A 23,303-nucleotide genomic window follows, 5' to 3' on the forward strand; every position below is an offset into this window, starting at 1 on the left:
TGTACACAACAATTGCACTATAAATATTATGAACAGATCAACATTATAACATTAGAGACCTTCTAACATAGTGGTTCCCAAACTTTTCGGCATCACACTCCCTTTTTGATTTTTGAGAAACACCCTCCCCCTCCAATAGTAGCAAAACTTGTTGAGCAAACTGAATGGGGCCAAAAAACAAAAATAGTAGCACAACTTGGAGGGAGGGGGGAATTGATGGGGGTCTGGGTTGTCTCATGCCCCCCCCTGGAATTTCTTCATGCCCCCCCAGTGGGCATGCACCCCAGTTTAGGAACTCATGCTCTAACAGCATCTACACAGCACTTATTTAGAAATAGAGCACTTTTCCTCCAACTTCCCTTAATCCTCTTACAATGAGGGTTACAGAAGTTGGAGTAAGAAGTCCTCCAGCTTGACGGTATTTTGACATTATTTCAAAGTAACTGCCTGCTGTGTAGACATGGACTAAGTTATTTAAAAATAACACTAGTTATTTCAAAATAATGTTTCTATGTAGATGTACACCCAGTGGCTGAGCTATGTGACTTTCTCTCATTGACTTTCTGATTAGAGTTATAGGACTTAAATTATTTCTTCTAGTCAGACTGGCTCTTGCAATATTATTAGTGGGTTTTTTTTCTATACATTGACTGATGTTTCCTCCTTTTGTTTGCCCACAGAATAACTATGAATGGCAGTCAATCAAAATGTGCTACTGTGCATTTAAATGAACCTTTTAAAAAATGTACAAGATTGAAATATTTAAAAGGCCCTGGTACATTCATGAAGTGCAGCAGGGATTAATCTTTTTATCCTTTTGTTGTCAGCAGCCATAAAATCCATGCAATTAAAGTCTATAAAGACTTACATTTCTATGACATATGCTGAAAAATTGACCAAAAGATAAACCATAAGAGAAGAATATAGTCAAAACCTGGCAAATATAATCTCCTATTAAAATTTCAACCTAACATATAATTTAGAAATACCAAAATGGTTACATATTTATATATGAAAAAAATTATGAACAATGTAACTATCATTTATTTTCTGAAGAAACAGTTTTTAGTTTAAACATAATGTGGATTTGTTTAAATGAACAGTATAGGTATTCTGATGGCTGCTAATGATAGGAGGCATGTGTAGTAATGGTATCCTGGAAAGCAGTGACAGTAAGTAGTAATCAGTGGTCATAATGGATAGTCAATAGAACATAAGATACCAGGATAATGCTTTTCTTGATTATTCAATTCTTAACTATATAAGCAGCGGAATATCAAGTAGGAGTAGGGAGCTGATATTGCCTGTATATGCAGCATGAGAAAGACCATTACTAGAATACAATATCCTGTTCTGGTTTCCACAATTCAAAAGCAACATTGAAAAAAAGAGGAAAGGTTCAGAAGAGACTTATGAAAATGATTTGAAAAGCCTTCCTGGCAGTGAAAAACTTAAGAAACTCATTCTATATTTAACATAGGACAAGTCTACACTTACCAGATCGATGTTGGTGAAATTGATACTGCAGTAGTCCATGTAATGGCAGTCATGAAGACCCACTATATTGACAGCAGAGCACTCTCCAGTCAATTCTGGTACTCCACTGGAATGAGAAGAGTATGGTAAGTCGATGAAAGAATGTATCTAGTTGATGCAGCACAATATAGACACCTCAATAAGTCAACCTAAGCTATGTTAGTCATATATGTTAGTCATATAGCTAGAGTAGCATAACTTAGGTTGACTTACCACAGTAGTGTAGACCAGGCCATAATCAAGACAAGGTTGATTCAGTCGGTCTGATCGTACCCATACAGGGGAAGATTTCTGATAGTAGAAGGTTCTTTAATGTAGCAGAGAAAGATATACTGAGATCTAATGGATGAATATAGACAAATGAAGAGCAGAAATAAAGTGAAAAATGTTAAGTGTGGATAATTAGCCTTTGAAACAATTTATTAAAAGATCCAACATCAAGTATGATAGCAGGTGTGTAAGTCAAGATTTCATGTCTTTCTGTAAGACAACATCTGATTCATTCAGATGCCATGGGCTTGAAGCAGCAACTAGGAAAATTCCATGACTTATCTTGGAGAAGCTGGACTAGATCAGGGCTGGGCAAAATATGGCCCGTGGGCCAGATCCAACCTGCCAAACCACCAGATCTGGCCAGCGGACCACCCTGCTGGGACCGTCAGGCACGCAGCTGCCGCAGTTTAAAGCACAGTCCATGTGGCTCTCTGCTCTGCAGGCAAGGGAAGGCTTCATGTGATCTCCTCATCTCCAGCCCAATCCTCAGTTACTATTGGCTGGAAACAACCAATCCTTAGCTCCTATCGGCTGGAAGAACCAATTTCCCCCTCTCAGAGATGAGTCAAATGGAGGGAGCAGCCTGTAGTTTCAAGTTGTGTGGGGCTGCAGCAGGCAGGGAGTCCAACCTTCCTTGGGGCGGCTGCAGGGCTGCTGGCTGGGAAACACTCAAGGAATCTCCTCCAAACCAGAGCCTGCCTCTGGCACCCATCCCTCCTGCACCCTAACTCCCTCCATCAGGTCACCATCCAAACCCTCTGAACCCACTTGCCCCAGACCACAACTGCCTCCCAGATATTGTGTCCTCCCCTTCACCCTCCCTCCAGCCAGAACCCTCTCCTGTACCCAAACACCCTCCCAGACCCTGCACTACATTCCCCTGACCCAGGTCACAAGCCCTCCTTCACCAAAACTCCCTCTCAGACCTCACACCACCGCCTGCACCCCCGTCCCTTACCCCGTGTGCCCTTCTGCACCCAACCTCCATCTCAGACCCCACACTTCCTCCACAAAATGTTTGGCCCTTGCCCACCTGTGACAGACCGGGCCCAGTCTGGGCACAGCTGAGGGCATCCACTCAGGGCAAATTGCTCAAATTCGGGGCTCCTTACAGCCCCCAGACTGGATACCTTTCCAAACAGGCCACAAACTAGTCCCACAGAGTGCTTCAGCTGCCTGCCTGAAGCTCACGAGCAAAACCCCTCCAACACCCCAGCAATATCCGCGCCCCAGATGGCCCCGGGCCTCATACACAGGTGAGGAGTCTAGAACCCAATCACACCTTCCCCGAACAAGTTCTGTCCGGTTCCAAGAAACCAGCCACAGATCCCCAGTCAATTTACCCTCTGGATCTTACCCACAAATCACACTGAGCCAATCCTTTAGAATCTACCATCTAAAGGTTTATTACTACAATAAAGAAAAGCATGAGAGTGAGGTTGCTAAAGTATCATACATTACATGCATCGAAACTCCCAGTTCTCAATGCAGGCTCTAACAGAGATGTTATAGCTGCAGGCTTAGAAGTCCTTGTTGCACATCCTAGGTCAGGATGGGTCCACAGTTCTTTCAGGCTCTTCAATCCCTGCACTACTGCCTCTGGGATGAAGGCCTGAACTGAGTACAAGATGAAGACGACCACATGGCAAATTTATACCTCCTTCCTGGTCTCTTCTTGGCTGCAGCAGGTCACCTGGCCAGTGGCCTATCCCTGTGTTCCCTGCTGGTAGCCCTTAGGTGTCATTCCTCATTCCCGAGGTGTGTCCTTGGTCCATTGAGTGCTATTGTCCCACAGAGCCTCACTAATTAGCATGTCCATAGGCTGAGCCTGTCCATTGCTCAACCACACACAGAGAAATATTTAATACTTGCACAAAATACATAACTTATAACTTCACAAGCAGACATTATACATTTACATGAATAGCATATATAAAATTAGCAGACAGTAAGCTTCTATTCAACATCTCGCATGGCCCCCTTTATACTACTTTTGGGACCAACAACCCCCCCCCCCCCCATGGGTGCAGCAGTGACCCGGCTGCTCCCCTCACAATCTAATAACGTGACATTACCCCTGGACTAGAAGATCATAATGATCTGGGCTGGCCTTAAAAAATTAGGAATCCATACAGGATAAAATTTGCCCTTCGATGGTGCTCATGCCTTCCTAGGGCATCATTCATGTCACATATCTGTCAAGTTTTGAAGTTGTTAACTAGAACTGAGGTGCTGTATTAAACCTGTGTTGTCCCTCTGCAGTACAGTGAATTTCACCACAGACAGGACACCAGAGTGTTTCTGTTTTTGTCATGATTGGACACAGTTTATCCTTTATTTCTTTTCTCATGTCTTTCCCTTTTAATTTTGCTTTACTCCATTCCAAAAACTGAATTGCATGGTTAGCTTCCAATATTTTAAACACATCAAATATATTTCCTTTCACCAACAATAAAAACAAGCAACAAAACAAATAGAAGATGTAATAATATAGGACAAATCCTGAATTGTGCTGAATTATTCCTTAGTCATAGAAAAATATCCCTGATTGCAGGAGAACTACAGAACAGTCAGCCTTACCTCAGTTCCCGGATAAATCATGGAGATGATCCTCAAGGAATCCATTTTGAAGCACTTGGAAGAGGGGAAAGTGATCAGGAATAGTCAACATGGATTCACGAAAGGCATGTCACGCCTGACCAATCTGATTAGCTTCTATGAGGAGGTAACTAGCTCTGTGGATATGGGAAAATCAGTGGATGTGATATACCTTGACTTTTCTCACTTTTCTGTTAGCAATGCTTTTGATACAGTCTCCCACAATATTCTTGCCAGCAAGTTAAGGGACTATGGATTGGATAAATGGATGGATAGAAAGTTGGATAGACTGTAGGGCCAAATGGGTAGTGATCAACGGCTCAATGTCAGGTTGGCGGTCGGTTTCTAGTGGAGTGCTCCAAGGATTGGTTCTAGGGTTTTGTTCGACATCTTTATTAATGACCTGGATGAGGGGATGGATTGTACCCTCATCAAGTTTGCAGAAGACACTAAGCTAGGGGGAGAGGTAGATACACTGGAGGGCAGGGATAGGGTCCAGAGTGACCTAGACAGATTAGAGGATTAGGCCAAAAGAAATCTGACAAGGTTCAACAAGGATAAGTGCAGAGTCCTGCACTTGGGATGGAAGAATCCTAAGCACTGTTACAGGCTGGGGACCGACTAGCTAAGTAGCAATTCTGCAGGAAAGGACCTGGGGATTACAATGGATGAGAAGCTGGATATGAGTCAACAGTCTGCCCTTGTAGCCAGGAAGGTTAATGGCATATTAGGTTGCAATAGGCGGAGCATTGCTAGCAGATCTAAAGAAGTGATTATTCCCCTTTATTCGGCTCTGGTGAGGCCACATCTGGATTATTGTGTCTAGGTCTGGGGCCCCCACTACAGAAAGGATATGGACGCATTTCAGAGGTCTAGTGGAGGGCAACCAAAATGATTAGGTGGCTGGAGCACATGACCTATGAGGAAAGACTGAGGGATTTGAGTTTGATTAGTCTTCAGAAGAGAAGAGTGAGGGGGGATTTGATAGCAGCCTTCAGCTTCCAGAAGGGAGGTTCCAATGAGGATGGAGAAAGGCTGACGAATGGCAGAACAAGGAGCAATGGTCTCAAGTTACAGTGGAGGAGGAGATTAGGAAAAACTGTTTCACTAGGAGGCTGGTGAAGCACTGGAATGGGTGACCTAGGGGGGTGGAATCTCCATCCCTAGAGGTTTTTAAGTCTCGGCTTGACAAAGCCCTTTCTGGTTAGTTGGGATTGGAACTGCCTTGGTCAGGGGGCTGTACTTGACGACCTCCTGAGGTCTCTTCCAACTCTATGATTCTATGAAGAGACAGATTCTAATAAGAGCTTTGCAAAGAAGTAAGAATGTTCACATGTAAGAATATCCACAAATGAAGACAGAGAACATTCCAGAATGTTTTCAGGCTCATACCAGTCTTTGGTCTCAGAAAACAATATTAGTGAAATCTGCATCCATTGAAGTTAATACATGTATGAGTTTTGCCATTGATTAATGGGACCTGGATTTCACTCCATGATGTTTTCTTTTCCAGTCCTATTAAATGTTTGTTGTCATACTCCAACAAATTGAAGAATTGTTAAAGTTTGAGATCCAATGAGTGGTAACATATTCCAAATTTTAAAACCTATACTCCATGCTTGCATATATATAGGGGAATGTTTTATTTCCAGAAAGATGAAGAATTTTTTAAAGGAATACATTCACAGAATTCTGTAAAGGAGAGGAAAGAAAACAAATTCTGTCAGAAAATAAAATACTGAAAAAGGACAGCTTCTTTTTCTGATTCTTCTTCTTTCCTGATCTTCCCTTTCTATTACTTTAATGTTTGTGCTAGAATATGTAAAGTTGATTACTTAGAAGCTTAAGTCCAATGCAATATATTATTTTTATTTGAACCCAGTGAAACTTACCACTTTTTTTATAAATGTGGAGTTTGATGGATTTCAATTTTAAAAGGAAGCCTTCTTCCATTTTTTTATGGTTGTAATAAGATGGTACTTCCTTGATGCATTTAAAAGTATTTGTCACAAACCATGCTTCATCTCAGCAACAAATGTGATGAAGGAGTTAGTAAGGCTGTACAGTATACGATTGTGGAAAATAATGCTGAACTCATGGAAGAAATAACTTTCTTAATCATGTGCAGTGTTTCTTTTTGTAATGCAGGTGGTTTAAAAGGTGTTAGTAAATTTTATTATACTGCAGGGGCACATCTAAACTATATTCTTCTTCCAAAAAAGAACCCATACTCCTGAAAAAATGAGGTGTATGTGTTTTTTCGAAGAAGGGTTTTTTTTCCGAAAGAACCCCGTGTAGACTGCGATGTCTTTTTCAAAAACCCTTTTTCAAAAAAGCACACACACACAATTATAGAAATGAAGAGCAAGATTTGTAAAGCATTTGCATTTTCAATCGGGCTCATTTACATTCCTCTTTCAGAAGAGGAATGTAGTTTAGACATAGCCGAGGTAGAGTGCAAATGTAAATTTCTTATTGCAAACTAGTATCTTAAAGACTCACAGATGAGTCCTGGGAAACTCACCATTTCCAAAGGAAGAATTCCTTCTGTTACAATTTTGAGCTTATCTGCACCCTGGATTCTTCTTATCCTTTCTTTTTTAAAAACTGAGTAATCTTGTGGCACCTTATAAACTAACAAAAATATATACTATCACAAGCTTTCCTGGGTAAAACCCACGTCATCATATTACTGGCATTCATCAGTGTAACTCACTTTGCTGTTTGTTTTATTTCTCTTCACTTTCTGTTGTAGCTAGACATCTTTAGCAACTGAAGTGAAGAAAGGCCATACACATTTAGGCTACGTCTAGACTATAAGCCTCTTTCGAAAGAGCTTCTTTCAAAAGAGAGTGTCTAGGCAGCAACCAGTATTTTTGAAAAAGAGAGCTGCTTTTTTGAAAGAGAGCACCAAGGCAATCCGGATGCTCTTTTTCAAAAAAGCACTGTTTGTGTTCAATAACGCCTTTTTTCAAAAGAGCACTTTCGAAAAAAGGCGTTATTCCTTGTACAGTGAGGTTTTCCGTGGTCAAAAAAACTGCCGCGTTCTTTCAATTTAATTTTGAAAGAATGCGGCAGCAGACTAGAGACAGGTAAAGTTTTTTCACAAAAAAGACTACTTTAAAAAAAAAAAACCCTGCAGTCTAGACACATCCTTACACACTTTGGAAGCTAAGTATGTTTTAAATCAGATGGGAAAAGATATTGCTTTAATGTAGTGTTTCTCAAAGTGGTCCGCGTGCCCAGTCTGAGAAAGCTGCTACTAGTCCTCTCTGGTTTGTTTACTTACCAGCTCCGCAGCCATGGAGCCGCAAGGCTCCCATTGGCTCCGGTTCGCTGTTTGCAGCCAAGGGGAGCCATGGGAATCATCATGACCCAGGTCATGGCTTTCTATGGCTCTCCTTGGCTGCAAACAGCAAACTGGAGCCAATGGGAACTATGAGACTCCATGGCTGCAGGGCCATTAAAAACACAAACCGGAGTGGCCCAGTAGCAGCTTTCTCAGAGTGGGTTTGCATACTACTTTGAGAAACACTGCTTTAATGTTTCATCAATTAATAAACTAAGAACATTCCAAATACCTTTAATGGAATAAATAGCTAGTCATCCAATATCAAGTACATGTTGGCTTCCTTTATGAAGCATAAGTACACAGCTATTATATGGAACAGGGAAATGGAAAACAGGATTTTCATTTCATGTTTGCACTTATACCTACACCACAAGTTCAGCTATAGGAATAATGGTCTTATTAATAAATGTGGGATATAAGTTAATATACACTACTCAATTACTCTGACCACACACAACCCTAGGTTCTGAGCCAGGGCACTTACACAAGGAGGGAACGAAGACAGCTCTTACTCAGTAGCAATATCCGTTCTCCAGTTTTAACAAGATACTAACAGACCTTGCTGGCAATTCTCCAAAAGGCAAAGTAGAAAAAGAAACAGATTTTCCAACTGTCTTTTGATGAGAGCATATGGCACTGTTAACTGTTAGTATAGTTCCACTCCCTCTGCTAAAAAAAGAGAAGTAGCGTCCATCTTTGATCTGCCTGCATTTCTGCATAAGCCAAGCTATGCCCTTTCACATTGATATAGGAATAGGAATTCAGCTGCTCATTTCCATGGGCAGGTTCTCTTCTTGTCTGGTTTCTTTCCTTGACAGACTTGATAGCACACTTTTTTCTCATCTAACCACCTGGCTAGCTTTCCAACTGGTTTCTCTTCTCTTTTCTCATTTTCCTCTCGTATTTATTTTTCCTTCCTTTTGTTTTTATCCCTCAGCTCTTTTGCTCCTCCCTTACTCTGCTCTCATTGCTCCCTTTCCCACTTCTGTTTTTTGATCTGTTTCTTTCCCCCCTTTTGTCATTGCAGACTGCCATTAGTTCTAATTTTCCCCTTTCCCTCATCTCCTCCATGTTTCCATATCTCTGTTCCTTCAGTTTGCTCCTCCAGTTCTCCTTCACAGAATCCTGGCATACATCTCTGCCTCCACTAAGAGTATAGTTTAGAGACTATACTGAAGACATGCCTAGACCACTTGGACAGGCAATCCCTTTGATTGGGATTCTGCTTTGCATCCAGATCATTGGCAGAACGGGGAGATGAGTGTGTGTTGTAGGAGTTTATTGCTTGACAATCTTGCAATAGATAGGTTTCTTCCTCTTCTGCCTTTGTGGTTCAGGCAGACAAGATCATTGATCTTTGTTAATGAAAGTAAAAATGAAAAATAAAAACAATAAAAAATGTGGGCCCGGAATTTCCAGTGCAGTAGCCTCTGATGATGGGAAAAGGAAATAAAACCACACAATGAAAAATAGGGCCAGCTGAGTGATATCACAGTGATCAAATGAAACTTTAGACAACTAGAAAATGCATCATCAACACATTTAGTCACTGATGATGCCACCTGAATTTGTCAGTCTCAAAGGTATATGTATTTAAAGAAGAAACAAACAACATTGGCAGATGAACTTTTGATACGGACTGGCCTAGCAGTTAGACAAGGGTATCAAGAATCATGCAACAAATGCACTGTTCTGACTCAGTATTTGGTAGGTTGGTTTGAACTTTTTAAGTTGGAGTCAAAAGCCAGATTAAGCCTCAACAATTTTTTATTTAAAAATTCTTAAATTTGCAAATCAAAATTGAAAGAAAAAACAAACAAACCCTGAAAACTGAAAGAGAACCACATGAGCAGATGCTAGTCACATCACTTAACTCACCTCTGGAAGGCAGTCACATGCTACAATGATGGGTGTGGTAAAAGACTTTGAACAAAACAATGAATATTGAAAAATAAACGTAAGGAAAATGCATTAATAAACATGAACACTGAAGATGATGTGATGGCATAAAAATAAAGAATAAGCATTATGGTGTCCAAGCTGAACAAAGTCTCTTTATAGATATATATATATTAGAGTGCATCTGTCTGTCTGTCTGTCTCTCTGCAAGTCCGTTTGTTCAAGAACTCCTCCTAAATGGTTAGAGCTAGGACCACCAAATTTCCTCTTCTCCTAACATATAGCAAGGAAATGTGTTTGATTGTGCCAAAACAAATGGAAGTCCCAGGAAAAGGACAGTTTTTCCATAATGACTAAAGGATGCAGTTCCGAGGGATGCAATAGTGAGAATGACCAAAGGAGTAACCAACAGGGATGCCATCTTGCCTTCCAGCATACCATTATGTATCCCCGTGCCCCAAACCCTTTCCTCCCTCCCAGCCTGTGGCTGCAGCACTGGAGGGGAGGAGGGAACAAGCCCTGGCAGCTGAGGGGGGCGGGGAGAAGAGGGAAGTGGCCTGAGGAGAGGGAGAGAATTCCTCTGAGAATGTTAACATTTTGGCAATAAATAAACTACTTTTTGATGAAAACTGAAAATTTAAATTGAATTGTTAAATTACATCACCTATCCTTTTTCCTCTCTAGTCCAGGCTTTCTGTGTGTTTTCCCATGATGCAATATTATCTCTCCTCTTATCAAGCCATTGCAGTGCATCAAGGGAAAGGGTAAAGAATCCTGCCATAGAGAGGAACTAGATTGAAGGCTGTGTTTGCATTGCTGAGACTACAACAACATAGATATGTTACCCTAGCCCTGTAGTGTAGACAGCCTATATGGACACAAGATTTGTTTGGTCATTGTTTAACACAGCATCCTCCAATGTGGTTAGCTGTGTTGACAGAAGCCATCTTCTATCAATATAGATTGCTCGCTGTGGGTTTTGCATAGAAACATTAGTCAAGTATGTTGATTTTTTATTCCCCTAACTAATGTCGCTATACCAATTTAACTTCTCAGTGTAGATGGGGGCTTCTATGAGACAGCACATTTCTGAAACTTGAACAGCTTCAAGGTTTAGGGATTTTTTTAACTAAAAATCATAATTTCAATGTAAAGCTAACACTTTTTTCACACACAAAAATGTATTACTTAAAACTTTCTGTTGAAAATGGTTAAATATTTTTTCTTAGCATGAATAGTAAAGGGCTAAAATCTTTTATTTATTGAAAAGGCAGGGCACAGATAGATACAGGGCAGACTTCCGTGTAATTCCAGTAAGGAGCATCCCTATGAGTAATAAAGTAGTTTTAATTTTCCTTTAAAAAAAATCTTCAGCATCTTCTGCTGAGACTGTCAGTAATAAAAACAATTAGTATGATTTTTTTTATAATTCAGCCATTACACACACACACACTCTTATACAGGAGTGAGAGGGCAGGGAACTGGACTGAAGCTGAACAGTCAGCGAATGGCTTTCTAATTGTCATTCTAACCAAAGCCTGAATTGAGTTAACAATCTGGAGGTGTAAGGCTCTATATCATTGTCAATACCTTGGGCTAAATAGCTCTCATCCAGAAGCACGTTTAATAGTTAATGAAGAAGGTCATCAACTCCATATATTGTCTTTGCTGAAATTATTATTTAGATCTCATCACACAGAAAAAGATGCATTGTTTCATGTGACTGTTACCCTACCTAATCATATAAGGTTTGGCAGTATATTAGGTTAAAAAATCTCTTTCTTTTAGTGGGTAAAATGAAAACTGTATTTGGAAATCCCAGATAGCAGTTTGCAAATGTGCAATTTAAATTCTGTTTCTTCTCTAATTATGGAACACTTAAGTTAAATGGTCTTAATAGACATATAATGACAGTTTTATAAACCTACAGTTACTTTTAATCCAAAGCAATTTATAGTTCCCTTTAAAAAGCAGCCATTAAATGCCTATTATGATCTTTATGTAATTTAGCAGCTATTAAGTGAATGCTTAATAAACCTAAATAGCAATTATTCCCAAAGACTACTCTTAACCATACAAAGTAACTCAGCTATTAATGTGAATTGACTATTTCAGATTAAATGGTAAAACTCAGACTTAAAGTCCATCAAACTGAATGCTAATAAAAATATCATGCATATTTTTACTGAAAAGGTTGTGAGGTTTTAATAGGAAGAGTTGTTCAATTTAGTTTTTAGTACTTTGTTTTGTTAATTGCAACCAAATTAAGCTGGAGATCTGATCAGTCAGAAAGCCAATTGAATAAATTTGATAAGTTTCCATTAGTTTCCTTTAAAATACTACTTCTCTGTCAAGCATAGTGTTTATGAATTTAGCCATCTAACTACAGTTGTTGCCAGGCAACTGTAGTGTCCCAGGTTCCTGAGAGCTTCCTGGTTTAAAATTGGGAGACCAGCCAGCAATTATCAACTTTATTCACACTGTCTACCTTGCAAGGACATTTATAGCACTGTCTCCTAATGCCTGATTACATTCTTTCCTTCGTGTAAATCAGGAACAAATACGCCACCAAAGAGAGTGGAGTTAAACCAGTGTAAAACCAATGCAAGGCTCCTAGTCCTGCTTTACATACTTTGAGCCCCAAGAAAATGAACAACAAATTCATGGAGCTGCCTCTTCACTGTTTGCTGCAAAGCTACTGAAGAATGTAACTGGTGATCTTCCCAGAGCATACCAACAGCAAGGACAGTCCAAAAGAAAGCAGAGGATAACTACAACTGGTTGAAAAGATTGGCAGTTTTCCATAAGAGGGGAAGAAGATTCATGTAAAAATGTTTACCATTGTAAAGTATCGATACAATTTTTTTCAACTTTGTAATTTTGTTTTGTAAATGTTAAAAAAAAAGGTTCATTTTAACATGGACAAAATATTGTGTTTCAACTTTAAAGTTTCATTTCAACTTTTATGATATACTAGTTTTAACCTCTCTTTCTATATATATATCTATATATATCTATCTATATATCTATATAGATATAGATATATATACAAGTTTTTCCTGATGGGCAACAGAATGATGTCATCAGACTCTCAGCTCTCTGTCTGTGAAAGCGAAAGCAGCCAGATAGAGGGAGGTTGGCGAGCATAGTGAGCTTGGGCACAACCCACTAATTACTTTTAATATATGTATGTTATATTTACAGTTGTATATCATAAGGTTTCAATATTATTGAAAAGAAGCATTGTGATGTTTCCAAATCTATCTCTCTTTGTATACATGGACATATATACAATTTCTGCTCTATGAAAAATCTTGCCCATGTTTAATATTTCATTCTGATTTGGAATTAAAACAAAGTATTAGAATTTCCTGGTAGATGGAAATTCTTGTTGTATGATCAACTCTACCCAGAAAATCTCCAGCAATGTTTTATAATAGTCATTGTGGTAAAATTTGAAAGCCACAAATTTGATGTTTTCTATTACCAACCAAATTTGGCCAGATTGTCCATTATATAGGAAATAAGTTAGCTTGGATATGGTAGATTCATTATTTTAAACCAAATGTTTCTGCTTGAGGTTTTATGCCAATTTTTCTGACTTCATAATTGCATACTAGTTTATATGAAACAAAAGCAAATAAGTGAATGACATAGTTTAACAGAAATGAGACCATCAGGTTGTTATATTTATCATAATATTCTTCATCAAGACAGTTTTCTGCCATAAGGATTGCTAAATTTTCTTGCCTATTTATCAAAACAAAAAACCATGTACCAGATTCAGGTTTGAATTTACTGGTACTGCAGTAAGGATGGATCAGATCCCATAAATTTGAAGGTTTAACTGATATGGCAAATATTACACTTTTGCTTAGGAAAGATGACAAAAAAAAGTGAAGCAAAGAGTAAGCAGAGTGAAAACAAATCCAGAAACACTGAAAAATAAAAATAAACAGGATGTGTGGGAAATATAGACAAAAATAATAAAAATAAATATGCATGTGTCACTGAGTCATTGAGGGTTAAGCAACTAGCAGACTAAATTACACAAATCCAACTTTTAAAGATACATTAGAAAAGTATATAAATGGTCAACAAAACTATGTCAGATACTGATTATATTTGTCAGCTTTTATTTAAATCTTGTTATAGATTAACAATATATCCAGGTTAGTTTGTAGATGCTAAACTTTGGTTCCTGTCTATTACAATATTTTATGAATTGAGTGATAAAAAGGTAATATTAACATTTGGATGAAATGCGGTGTAATAATATAATTATCTTTATTTTCCTTTGAAGTTTGCAATAAACTACCTATGAACTGCTTAAATGAATTACCTTATGCTAATCAATTCAACTACTTAAATGTATAGGCGTAGGAAATGGAATTGACTGAATTGACTTCAAAGCCACAATGTATATTACATATTCTTCATCCGGTGAATTACTGCTGTGTTGACTACAGTCAAGAGGCTATCACAGCCTTAAAGAGATCCATATAAGATTTCTGGGGCTCCACCCTCTTTTCTCAGATCTATTTAAACTTGATGGTGAGTCACCAGACTGATATTTCCAGCTCAGTCTGAATTACTTATGAGAAGTAGCAGAAAGAATTTGAACTAACAAACAAACCCTAAACAGGAACTGCTTATTGAATTACAGCCTCTGACATTGATTCTGGAAGAACTTCCTACAGATCAGCAGCTAATCATCTCTGCTATGAAATTGACCTAAGAACATTAGTCACATCTGTATGTATATTTAACCACAATAACTCCTTCTTTTCTTTTAATAAATCTTAGTTTAGTTCATAAGAATAGCCTGTCACCATGCATTTGGGTTAGATTTGAAATATTCATTTATTTGGTGGCTCAAGTGACCAGTCCATTTTAATTGGTAGAAATGTATACACAGTGAATAAGATTTGAAATAATCCTTACTATATTTGACATGGCTGACTGTGGAGTCCAGAACGGGGTTGCTTTAAGGAACTGTATTTTTGGATTTTGGGTAACCAGAAAGGTACTGAAGAAACTGTTATGTTGCTGGCTTGGTGAATCTAATTATTAGAATAGCCACTAGTTTGGAGGACGGTCCGATCCATTCTTTGCCCCTGATTAAGCAATCTCACTGTGGACCCTCCTGCAACCATAGTCACATTAGAACGTCATATGGGATATCTATCTATAGTGTACCTGTTGTGCTAGCTTAGCTTCCAACTTTACTAAAAACTGTCATAGGACACTAAAGAGCTATAGAAATCACACTAAGAAGCTATAGAATTGAACAAAGACCTTTCTATATGTCTTTTCAGTCATTTAATTCTACAGCAGAAATATTCTCAATTAAAGTAATAGGACTTTCCTATAAGGGGAGAGGGGATATATTCCTAAAATAAAGCAAAGCATCTCTTTGGACAAAAAGTGTGTGATTTTCTTTTCTTTTATAAAGACTAGCTGTTTTTGTTCTTTTTGGTAAGGATAGGGCCAACTTTTGAAGCCAGAATTAACTTTACAATACTAGGAACTGACAGAACTTTTATCCCTCTGCATGACTGAGATCTATGAAAATATTATTTTTGTGGTTCCTTTTTCAGAGTGCCTATGGCAGCAAAACACAAATGAGAAAGTCTGAAAAGGAGAGTCTGCAAGCTTTTTGGCAAGAATATTTTTCCCAGAATTTTGTTAAGCTGTAAAAAGCATGGTTACTTTAAACAGGAAAAACATGGTTAAAAAGTGCCTAGTGAAAAGATCTGATTGGGAATTTTTGGGTGAAACATTTTCCCTCATTCTATTCATAGGAAAGAATTGTTTTTGAAAACAAAAATCAGATAAAAAATGAAAAAAAATGTGCTGTCCTATTTCATCATTTTCAAAGGGAAAAATTCCAGTTTCCCAATTCAAAACAACATTTTGCTTTGGAATATGAAATGCTTACAGTAAAAAAAAAGTAGTATGAAATGAAACAAAACATTTTCCAGTTATTTAGTCAAAGCAATCTGACTGATCTGAATCGATCATTGTTGCAGCCTTGCAAAAAATTTGAGATTTCATTTTTTTGTCCTGATTAGAGGTTAGAAATTTCCAATATGTCCAGTTTCTTTCCAGAGACATAGACTAAGAGTATAAAATGTGGAATAGGAGAATCATGAGACCATCTCTTCCCCACCCCAACCACACACTATGCTGAAAGCAACAAGAATTTCTGGGTAGACAAAGACTTGAACTAAGAAGACCAGTCCCAGGCGGAGAAGGAAAGTCATTCTGTGTATTAAAGAATGGTGACTTCCTTGCAACATCCAGAGAGCAAAGCTCTTTGTTTCAGTTCTTGCTTAGCTTACCATTTTAATGTTAGAATGTTTACTTTTTATTTTCTAATAGTAACATTTATAATCACTTAAAATAATTCTGTAGGTAATATACTTATTTTCATATTTTATCCTTACTAGTGAGTTTGTCTAAAGTGCTTGGAAAGTTTATTGTTGTTTCCTTGTGTGATGTTCATGAGTGACTAGAACAGTGTTTCTTAAACTTTTTAAGACCGAGGAACACCAAACAATATTTTTTCATGAGGAACAGCAAGGATTTTTTTGTCGGGGGGGAAAGTAATTGAGAAAAAAAAGGCGCCTTCCCTTTTAAGGGCAGCCATTTTGAACTCTGTTGTTCTCAGCGGCACACCTCTGACTGCCTTGCAGCACACCAGTGTTCCCCAGAACACAGTTTAAGAAACACTGGACTAGAAGGTCATTGATGTTACTCAGTTGGGTGTGTCTCAGCCTGTTGATGGCTGTTTAAGTGCAATCCCTTTCAGAGGCTGGTAGGTTAACAATAGCATCAGTATGAGAGACAATCCAGGCAGGTGGGTTTGGATGTGGCTTTCCCATTGTCCAGGATGAATCCTGGGGATCTCATCACAGCATTAAATTGTATTTACAATGATAATAAGTGGGGTTTTCATTCAAGCAAAGCTATCTCCCTTTTGAGCTAATGTGTTTGAGATTGTCTAGACAAAACCAGTAAGAATTTGGATTTGGGGGTATAGAAAGAAAAAGACGGAAGAATTAAAAATGGCATTGTAAATCAGCATAAAGACATGATGGTCAAGTGGCCATGGGAAGAAGGGAGTAGAAAATGATTATATGGTAATATGGGATGATCTACTTTAGAAAGACCCAGTTGGAGATATTCAGATGCTGATGTCAAAGACATAACTAGCAATGAGAGACTGGACAGAGAGGGAGAAATAAGGCATAAAGTAGCGATCATTTGAGGAGCTTGATGCAGACAGAAGCAGAAAATTCTTTAAATGGAAGCAGAGAGAATGGAGAAGAAAAAAGTTGCTACTTGATACTGTCAATTATGCTTTTGAAGAAATTGCCAAGAAGAAGCAGAACAGTAGGTTGGGGAGAAGCAGAACAGTAGATTAGAAAAAACTAAATTTCAAAGGGGTTCAGAGATGAAGGAGGAGAAAAGTCAGAAGACATTGGAAATGCAAGAGGCAATAAAAAAATGGAGGGAAGACAGAACAGACTTAAAATAAAGTTAGTGTAGTAATGATACATTGGCCAAAGGCAGTCAGCAGTGTGGCGGCAAGAGGTTAAAGCATCTCAATATCAAAAAAAGATAAGTAAATAGTGTAACTTGAAAGACACTCTTTTGTAGAGGGATCCCTCTCCTGACATGTTGCTACTCTGCTGGAAATCCTCTCATATAGAAAAGTGTGCTCAGAGAAATCATTTAATATCCAACTTTTTCTTTTAATCAGAATAAGTTATTTTATTCTGAAAGGATTTTATTAATTTAATGTTGGAAAATTAAGCTGTTGTGTTTTTGTTTTGTTTTTAGAAAAAATAGTTCTCACTGAGAAGTGCGACCAATAGTAAAATTGAGAAGACTAAAAGTCAGATTATAAGTCCTGCTATGACTGTTTTCTACTGCCCTACAGATGCAAAGAATCACTGAAACCAGATTCCTCTGTCCCTTTAAGGAATCCCTCTACAAATAGCACATACATGGGTTCTATAAATTCCTTATAGTATCTCCTCAGTCATCTGATCCACTTCCCCGCAAAAGTGTAAGGTAATATCTGAAGAATGAGAGTGTGTGGCCAGAGCTCCACTGATCCTGGTCTTCCAGAACAGCTCCTTTGGACCAAGAGCAGCTTCTCTAAGTTACAGAAATCGAGAAATGCTCCAACTTATGAAAGGGCCTCTGTCTACATCGATCTCACACAATTTTCCAGACGTACAAATATGGTTTAATGCTTCTTCTCTTGCCCCAGACCACATCTTGTACCCAGCATATAGCACTGGACTCCAGAATTTGATCCTGGCTGCTGCCGGTCCTACCTGGCAGAAAAGGGTTACAAATGGTTTGAGTCCTTCCTGGAGGAAAGCACCCAAAAAGTAGTGATGACCTCTAGATCTCTTCCTTGCGGAATCTCTGAAGGATCAATTCTCTTTCTGGTTCTTTTCAACATCTACATGCAATTAATGGGTGAAATACTGTGAAATGTTGTGATAGCATGGAGTAAAGTGCCATCTAAATACAGATGACTCAGAGCTCTACCCATCCTTCAACACATTCAGTCACACAACCAAGATGGCCTAGTGCTTAAACTAAATCAACACATGGATGAAGAACAACTGTTTAAAACAGAATTTAAGCAAGAGAGATGATGCTATTGGACAGAGGCAAGGGTGTCCTTGGCTGCTGGCCAAGAGGCACATGTGGAGGAGGAGGAAGGGAGCAGGGAGAAGCTCTGACATGGGCAGGAGAGGGCTTCTGAGAGGAGGAACCAGAGAGAAACCGTCAGAGGTCGTCAGAGCTAATGTCGGCCATACTAACACTCATGGCTGCATAGGGACAACCAAAAATTTGTTGCCCCAAATTTTTGGGTGCTCTAAGCACCTACATATTTCGCATAGGCCTAGGGAAGGTCCTGGACAGAGGAAAGCATTTTGAAGAGTTTGCATCTGCAGAGCAGTTTTTTTCCGGTGTAAAGTATTCACCCCAGCTGGTCCACTAAGTCTATGGTTTAGGAGTGGTCTTACATTCCTCACTAACACTAAACTTTTGAAAGGCAATGCCCCAGCCAGAGTACTACATTCTATTATTGCTGATTAGCCAGGATACTTCAGATAATTACCTTGCCTGAGTCATTCACACCTTCTTATTAGGGATACTGTTTAAACAGAATACAGTTCCACCATAATGTAATTTCAAACTGCTTCAAAAGTATCAGGGAATGAACACAGCAGAGTGTATGGGCATACAAGAATTTAAGGGAGAGTAGTTAGAAAGCAAAAGTTAATTGAAGAGATAACACTCGTACAAAAACCTGATAGATGATTTAATCTTTGATGAAACCAACAACATGCTGTAGAAATGTAGCACTGGTTTTGTTTGGATAGGTACACATTTATTGGTACTTTATGGAATTTAACTTTTTCTAATGACAATATGTCCAGGTGCTGAAATGCAGATAAATACTCAGAAAGACACTATTTTAAGCATTTTTTCTTTTGAAATATTTGTAAGTCTTCAGTATTATGGCAAGCTGATCCTAGTATTTCAAAATGTAAAGGAAGCATAGATACCTATCCTTGCCTCTTCTGCTTTGATACAGGCCCACAACCCTAATATTTCCTCTGCCGTCTGTAGAAGTATGTTCTCAAATTATGCAGAAACCAGATGAAGTAATAATTTCTCTAAATCAGACTGGACTTTGTTTAATTTGGACAAAAACGGTATTTTGGGTCAGTCAATATCAAGACTAGCAAGATGATCTGAATGGTGACTTATTGGTCATGTAAATGGTGTTCTGTAGAACTGAAAAGTGTTTTACCTGTAAAACCTGGAAAACTGGATGATAAAACTTAAAGTCTTAAAATCAGTCAATCTTTAAAAGTCCCCCAAACTATGCTTCTGACAGTTCTATTATACTTTCTGTACAATGTTTAAACTGGTCCATGAAAACTAAAGGAAAAACAAGAACCAAGTATTTATAATCATGCTCTGTTTGAGCTTGGAATCCTGTCTCTTGTTCTTTTCATTACATTTCCAAATAAAATATCAGCAGTCAGCTATTACTTGATGTTTACTTCAAAAGGAAATGACTAAGATAACCTAATGCAAGACTCCATTTTCAACCTGTTGTCTTGATTTTTGCACAAGCTAGCTAAACATGGCTTGGATTAAGGACATATATGAAAAGCAAGATCTGAAGATGTAGATAGGTTAGACTGTTAAAACTGATTTTATATAATGCACAGAAACACTTCCACCCTCAGAATTATTATATAATTATATAAATCAAGTTGTGACTGGCCCCAACACAGATATGAACAAGAGGGTTCACAGAGAGCCACTCCCACTCTATTAGACTTCTGCACAAAGGCCAGCTACTCAATGGATAAAAACAATTGTTCCCTTCTAGCCCTTTCCTAGGCCTCTGCAGGCCTAAGTAATTGAAAAAGTTACAGTGAGGCACAGTCCCGTACTTTACACCAGCCAGCAGTGACTGTAGAGTGCAGAATAGCCCAAGCCCAAACCCACAATCATCCTTGGGTTATGCAGCTAATGTGCTCATGTGTGTTGCTCAGGATTAGCTCAGACTGAAGACGACCGAATTCCTGTTTGGGATAATGTTTGCAGTGTTGCTGATTCAATTCGTCTGAATTTAGCAAGATGGCAATCCAGCCTCCAATGCTCTCTATGCTATTCGGCTGTGTCTAGACTGGCAAGTTTTTCCGCAAAATCATCTAATTTTGTGGAAAAACTTGCCAGCTGTCTACACTGGCCGCTTGAATTTCCGGAAAAGCACTGATGATCTCATGTAAGATCGTCAGTGCTTTTCCGGAAATACTATACTGCTCCCATTTGGGCAAAAGTCTTTTTCCGAAAGACTTTTGCGCAAAAGGGCCAGTGTAAACAGCACAGTAGTGTTTTCCGCAAAAAAGCCCAGTTTTTTTTTTTTTGCGGAAAAGCATCCTGCCAATCTAGACTTGCTTTTTCGAAAATGCTTTTAACAGAAAACTTTTCCGTTAAAATCATGCCAGTGTAGACGTAGCCTTAATGTGTAGCTTCCACAGTGAAGTCTTTATGTAGTTGGATTACATAGACATGAAAGAGGAGCATATTTTCATGGAGAGATTATATGGTGTAGCCAGACAGAACCGACCCTCCTATCCTCCCCCACCCCGACATCCTTGGGAAAGAGAAATCCTTGAGAGCGAAACTCTGTCTTCAAAGGCTCCAGGGCCTCCAGAGGTGCTGGAATAACAATGGCCGTTGATGCTAGACAGGAACCAGATAACAGCGACAATTGGTCCAGCAGGCGGTCAGGGGCCTTGGGCTACCTTTGTCTGGTACCAGTATTGATATGCCTACACACCGTCCCAGAAGAGGAATCTGCTGCCCCATCAGAAAAAGGATGTCTGGCTCTAATGATTTAGTTACCTCCACCTCACGGGTGCAAATTGAGCTTTGGACCCCCTGGGGGAATGGGCATCACAAAAGACGTTCCAACTTAATTGGCATTATAATGACAAGAGAAGCGTCTGTGTGACCACAGGAGTATAAAGTGGGGCCCTGTGCCCCACGCTAATTGGAGATCCACCCATATACCTTCTGGTCAGGTGGTCTTGGAATCCCGAGATTTTAAGGACGCCTTTATCTCATCTGACTGCTTCCCATTGGAATTGAGAGAAACGCTGCCTTTGCTGGAGTAAAGATCGCAGGGGTGAGAATATACCCGCTAGGTGTCTGTTTTTGTGTGGATTTAATAAGAGCTCAGAGAACCAAAGGGTTTCATGGTACCTGTAAGTGACTTTTTATTGTAATTTCTGTCTTGTCCTTTTGCAGTGGCTGTGTTATCTGTAACACAGCAGCAACATTTAACAGCTAAGCTTGCCTTGTAACAATAAAATAGTAACTGTTTAAGCTTTAACCTGACTCCTCCTGTTGCTGTAACAGAACCAGAAACAATTAAAAGAATCATAGCCAGTCAGGGGTAAACGCAGTAAGAGCTGAGCGTTGGGTCATGCCGCCTCCATGGGGCAGACTCTTGGGGCGCCCGTCAGCCTCCCTGGCTGCCAGCTGCAAAGGGACTCTGTCCTAGCAGTCGAAGACTAGGGTGTGTGATAGGGCTCACAGGCCACTCACTACCCCAGCCACCAGCTAACATATGGCTGTACATATTAATACATTTATATGGAGAAATGGATGGCATTAGGACACAGAGCCCTTTGATGTTCGTGTCAGTTTCAGTTTACCACCTAATAACCAACAGATGGCTGTTTTGCAGCTTTCATGAATTGATTTTAGTGGCCTCTCTCCTAAAAGACGGCTCAAGCTCAAAAACATTTCAGATGCAATTGGAGCCTCTCTGGACAATCTCAGCAGAGAAAAATTGAGAATTAATAGGTTCAATTCCACAAGGCACTAAGCTGTGATCTGGCTATGTAACATGGCTGCAATTGGTTAAATACTATCTGGTTTCATGACTCCCATGATTTTGTGCTGTAAGTTCTCAATCTGTTTTATTCTGAGTACAGAAAGAATGCACTTCAGTCCTCAATAGGTTTAGCATATACTCTCAAACAGATGAATAATGACCCTTAGCCAGTTAAAATGCAAATTAGGCTGAAAAGTTTTGCCTACTTAAGATTGGCCAAAAGTAGTCCCTAATCATTATGTTGAGGAAAATACAATATCAGACTTTCAAGGGTGTAGAAGAGTAATAAAGATGTTAACTCAAGATGTTTCAACCTACCCAAGTCATTGCATTGCAAAGTGGCACAGTCATGAATCATTTTTCAAAAGGAAAAAATATGAACAGATATTGGCCATCCTTGAAATTTGTCAGAAATCTTGGACTCCGGTAAGCAGTGGATCATTTTCTAGCAGCAGTCTCCAAAAAAGTGTGGGTGGTACAACACAAAGGTATCTATGCTGCAATAAAAAATCTGTGGCACCAAGTCTTAGAGCCCAGGTCAACTGTCTTAGGCTTGCAAGTCTTAAAATAGCATTGCAGACATTCATGCTTGGGCCAGAGCTTGGGCTTCAAGAGCCAACTCCCTCTTAGGAGTCTGTGAGTCACACCTACACTGCCATTTTAAAGCCACACTGCCATTTTAGCTCATGTCAGATGACCTAAGCCAGCTGTGGCCATGCCATGGGTCTTTTATTGCTGGGTGGGTTGACAGCTAGAAGGGAGCATTGACTTTTAGATTTCAATAAGGCAAACTTTAGCAAACTTAGGGAGTCAGTACATAAGATTCCTTGGGAAGCAAGCCTAAAGGGGAAAAACATTACAAGAGAGTTTACAGTTTATCAAGGGCACAAGAGTAAACTATTCCACTGCACAGGAAAGATAAGAAGTATGGCAAGAGTCTACCCTGGTTTAACCAGGAGATCTTCCATTATCTGAATATCAAAAAATTGAGTCCTACGAAAAAAGTGAAAACTAGGTCAAATTACAAAAGATGAATATAATCAATCACCACACTTATGTGGAGATAAACTTTGACAAGTCACAAAGCAAGAATAAGCTAGCCAGTGACAGAAAGGGTAAAAAGAAAACATTCAAAAAATATATTAGAATAAAAGGAAGATTAAAGGCCTCTTACAGGGGAGAGGG

The 23,303-nt window shown here is 39.1% G+C and overlaps 1 long non-coding RNA gene across 1 annotated transcript in view; it reads right to left on the reverse strand.

Moving 5' to 3' along the window:
* Positions 1 to 1,101: 1,101 nt before the first annotated feature.
* Positions 1,102 to 23,303, reverse strand: part of LOC142826931 (uncharacterized) — a 62,445-nt gene continuing 40,243 nt past the window's right edge. The window contains exon 4 of the long non-coding RNA XR_012901210.1: positions 1,102 to 1,603. This is a non-coding gene — a long non-coding RNA (uncharacterized LOC142826931). The remainder of the gene's footprint in view (positions 1,604 to 23,303) is intronic.

This window comes from Pelodiscus sinensis, chromosome 1, assembly GCF_049634645.1.
Source record: "Pelodiscus sinensis isolate JC-2024 chromosome 1, ASM4963464v1, whole genome shotgun sequence".
Classification (NCBI taxonomy): domain Eukaryota; kingdom Metazoa; phylum Chordata; order Testudines; family Trionychidae; genus Pelodiscus; species Pelodiscus sinensis.